The sequence below is a fragment of the Vigna unguiculata genome, chromosome 1, assembly GCF_037176805.1.
Source record: "Vigna unguiculata cultivar grain cowpea cultivar isolate G323 ecotype 2 chromosome 1, ASM3717680v1, whole genome shotgun sequence".
Lineage (NCBI taxonomy): Eukaryota > Viridiplantae > Streptophyta > Magnoliopsida > Fabales > Fabaceae > Vigna > Vigna unguiculata.
Window position 1 is genome coordinate 7,501 of NC_140792.1, and position 5,000 is coordinate 12,500.

A 5,000-nucleotide genomic window follows, 5' to 3' on the forward strand; every position below is an offset into this window, starting at 1 on the left:
AAGAGTCCATAGTATTCGGATTTCTCGCGTGGCCTCCCATTGATTCAAACAACCCAAAAGTCCATCTTCTTCGCAGTTCAACATCGCCTCCCTCGTTTCCAACAGGCCCAAAGGTCGTCTTCTTCGCAGATCCACGAAGAGCTCATCACGATTTGTCACATTCCATTTCCCACGGGTTGTCAACAACACTTTCTCACACTTCCCGCAATCGAGTACGTGCATGACATGCCAAAGCACATCTTATTTGCCTTCCATCGCACTCAAGACGACGAGTTGTGGAAGAACGATATTGTTCACAACAAGTTCAAGGACAACGTCTCAATCAAGGGACACAACCGAATTATGTTGACTGGGTCGCTAAAGTAAACCCGAGTTCATATAATGCACCGCATCCAAAAGAACTAGCCACAACACGTGCATCACTGAGATGTTTCACTAGATGGAACACGTGCGTGACATTAGGATCCTCCAACACCTCTTCGTGATGGAAAGATAGAATTCGAAGCAACCACAGAAGTACCGTCTAGTGGGTAGGCAACACAGGGACTGATCAACCAATATCACCCAAGGCAACGGGTGAAAATGGAAGAGATGCATGCTTGACCGTTCGATACGCAAGGCATGGAGCCAGCCAGCAAGTGCATCTCGATTACAACTCACACACCCTCACGTTCGCAAGACACCACACCACAAGACGGTCCACCCCCCACCTACCATGGGCAAGCAAGCAAATGAAAACATCAAGTGACGCAGGGTCAAGCATCGCTAGGCATGAAAATAACGTTCCACAATATCCGAGGGACTAGCTGTCGAGCTAACCAACGATCAGTGACGACCGTGTGTTGGTATTAATAAAGCTCAACAACTATGAAGAGGCTAGTTGTGCCATGATAAACATGCTAACGCACGCACCACGTGAGGGGGGAGGCCTCATCAAGCTCCCTTTAAAACCTGCCAGTGTGGAGCTGGCCGGCTCAAGGAGCACTCCCCCCCTATAAGAGGTTAATATGCAAAAGGCAAAATTGTACAAGTAGATACACTTTTTTTGAGCAGACATAAGTCCATATCTCGGGCTACACTTCGAATTTTGATGCGATTTTTTGCAGTAATTCGTAGAATAATGGTATCTCCTTGCTCACCAAATTTCATAATTTTTCTCGAAGGGGAACTATTTTTTTATTTTTTTTACTTACCGGGTATGTGTAAAATCGGGAAAAATAGAAAAGCACATGTAGACTTCGAATTTCGACCTCATTTTTTCCAGTCCACCACTAAACAATATCAGGAACCTCCCCACAAAATTTCATTCAGTTTGGCCAAGGTCTTAAATTTGACAAATTTTGGCACCAACCTATCTAGTCGCGGTGCACCGACCAACTTGGCCATGTGCAAAATGCATCCAATTCAAAACTTTTGTGCACCAACACTTTTACAGTACTCATTTGGGGACATTTGGAGGCCTTTCCAACCCTCACATCTCAAAAACCACGAATTTCATTTTTTCACAAAACTCCACACAAGCCATCTAGCTATGCCGCGGTGCACCGACCAACTTGGCCATGTGCAAAACCCTCCGAACTCAAAACTTTCGTGCACCAAGAATTTCATGGTATTCATTTGGGGGCATTTGGAGGCCTTTCCAACCCTCAATCTCAAAAACCACGAATTTCATTTTTTCACAAAACTCCCCACCAAGCCTGCTAGTTATGCCGCCGTGCACCGCCAACATTGGCCTTGTGCAAAACCCTCCGAACTCAAAACTTTCGTGCACCAAGAATTTCATGGTATTCATTTGGGGGCATTTGGAGGCCTTTCCAACCCTCACATCTCAAAAACCACGAATTTCATTTTTTCACAAATCTCCCCACCAAGCCATTTAGCTATGCCGTGGTGCACCGCCAACCTTGGCCATGAGCAAAACCCTCCGAACTCAAAACTTTCGTGCACCAAGAATTTCATGGTATTCATTTGGGGGCATTTGGAGGCCTTTCCAACCCTCACATCTCAAAAACCACGAATTTCATTTTTTCACAAATCTCCCCACCAAGCCATTTAGCTATTCCGTGGTGCACCGCCAACCTTGGCCATGTGCAAAACCCTCCGAACTCAAAACTTTCGTGCACCAAGACTTTCATGGTATTCATTTGGGGGCATTTGGAGGCCTTTCCAACCCTCACATCTCAAAAACCACGAATTTCATTTTTTCACAAATCTCCCCACCAAGCCATTTAGCTATGCCGTGGTGCACCGCCAACCTTGGCCATGTGCAAAACCCTCCGAACTCAAAACTTTCGTGCACCAAGACTTTCATGGTATTCATTTGGGGGCATTTGGAGGCCTTTCCAACCCTCACATCTCAAAAACCACGAATTTCATTTTTTCACAAAACTCCCCACCAAGCCATTTAGCTATGCCGTGGTGCACCGACCAACTTGGCCATGTGCAAAACCCAACCAACTCAAAACTTTCGTGCACCAAGACTTTCATGGTATTCATTTGGGGGCATTTGGAGGCCAATCCAACCTTCACAACTCAAAAACCACGAATTTCATTTTTTCACAAAACTCCCCACCAAGCCATTTAGCTATGCCGTGGTGCACCGACCAACTTGGCCATGTGCAAAACCCAACCAACTCAAAACTTTCGTGCACCAAGACTTTCATGGTATTCATTTGGGGGCATTTGGAGGCCAATCCAACCTTCACAACTCAAAAACCACGAATTTCATTTTTTCACAAAACTCCCCACCAAGCCATTTAGCTATGCCGTGGTGCACCGACCAACTTGGCCATGTGCAAAACCCAACCAACTCAAAACTTTCGTGCACCAAGACTTTCATGGTATTCATTTGGGGGCATTTGGAGGCCTTTCCAACCCTCACATCTCAAAAACCACGAATTTCATTTTTTCACAAATCTCCCCACCAAGCCTTCTAGTTGTGCAGCGGTGCACCGCCAACATTGGCCATGTGCAAAACCCTCCGAACTCAAAACTTTCGTGCACCAAGAATTTCATGGTATTCATTTGGGGGCATTTGGAGGCCTTTCCAACCCTCACATCTCAAAAACCACGAATTTCATTTTTTCACAAATCTCCCCACCAAGCCATTTAGCTATGCCGTGGTGCACCGCCAACCTTGGCCATGAGCAAAACCCTCCGAACTCAAAACTTTCGTGCACCAAGAATTTCATGGTATTCATTTGGGGGCATTTGGAGGCCTTTCCAACCCTCACATCTCAAAAACCACGAATTTCATTTTTTCACAAAACTCCACACAAGCCATCTAGCTATGCCGCGGTGCACCGACCAACTTGGCCATGTGCAAAACCCTCCGAACTCAAAACTTTCGTGCACCAAGAATTTCATGGTATTCATTTGGGGGCATTTGGAGGCCTTTCCAACCCTCAATCTCAAAAACCACGAATTTCATTTTTTCACAAAACTCCCCACCAAGCCTGCTAGTTATGCCGCGGTGCACCGCCAACATTGGCCATGTGCAAAACCCTCCGAACTCAAAACTTTCGTGCACCAAGAATTTCATGGTATTCATTTGGGGGCATTTGGAGGCCTTTCCAACCCTCACATCTCAAAAACCACGAATTTCATTTTTTCACAAATCTCCCCACCAAGCCATTTAGCTATGCCGTGGTGCACCGCCAACCTTGGCCATGAGCAAAACCCTCCGAACTCAAAACTTTCGTGCACCAAGAATTTCATGGTATTCATTTGGGGGCATTTGGAGGCCTTTCCAACCCTCACATCTCAAAAACCACGAATTTCATTTTTTCACAAAACTCCACACAAGCCATCTAGCTATGCCGCGGTGCACCGACCAACTTGGCCATGTGCAAAACCCTCCGAACTCAAAACTTTCGTGCACCAAGAATTTCATGGTATTCATTTGGGGGCATTTGGAGGCCTTTCCAACCCTCAATCTCAAAAACCACGAATTTCATTTTTTCACAAAACTCCCCACCAAGCCTGCTAGTTATGCCGCGGTGCACCGCCAACATTGGCCATGTGCAAAACCCTCCGAACTCAAAACTTTCGTGCACCAAGAATTTCATGGTATTCATTTGGGGGCTTTTGGAGGCCTTTCCAACCCTCACATCTCAAAAACCACGAATTTCATTTTTTCACAAATCTCCCCACCAAGCCATTTAGCTATGCCGTGGTGCACCGCCAACCTTGGCCATGAGCAAAACCCTCCGAACTCAAAACTTTCGTGCACCAAGAATTTCATGGTATTCATTTGGGGGCATTTGGAGGCCTTTCCAACCCTCACATCTCAAAAACCACGAATTTCATTTTTTCACAAATCTCCCCACCAAGCCATTTAGCTATTCCGTGGTGCACCGACCAACTTGGCCATGTGCAAAATGCATCCAATTCAAAACTTTTGTGCACCAACACTTTTACAGTACTCATTTGGGGACATTTGGAGGCCTTTCCAACCCTCACATCTCAAAAACCACGAATTTCATTTTTTCACAAAACTCCACACAAGCCATCTAGCTATGCCGCGGTGCACCGACCAACCTTGGCCATGTGCAAAACCCTCCGAACTCAAAACTTTCGTGCACCAAGAATTTCATGGTATTCATTTGGGGACATTTGGAGGCCTTTCCAACCCTCACATCTCAAAAACCACGAATTTCATTTTTTCACAAAACTCCCCACCAAGCCTTCTAGCTTTGTCGCGGTGCACCGACAACCTTGGCCATGTGCAAAACCCAACCAACTCAAAACTTTTGTGCACCAAGACTTTTATGGTATTCATTTGGGGACATTTGGAGGCCTTTCCAACCCTCACATCTCAAAAACCACGAATTTCATTTTTTCACAAAACTCCCCACCAAGCCATTTCGCTATGCCGTGGTGCACCGCCAACCTTGGCCATGTGCAAAACCCAACCAACTCAAAACTTTTGTGCACCAAGACTTTTATGGTATTCATTTGGGGGCATTTGGAGGCCAATCCAACCTTCACATCTCAAAAAC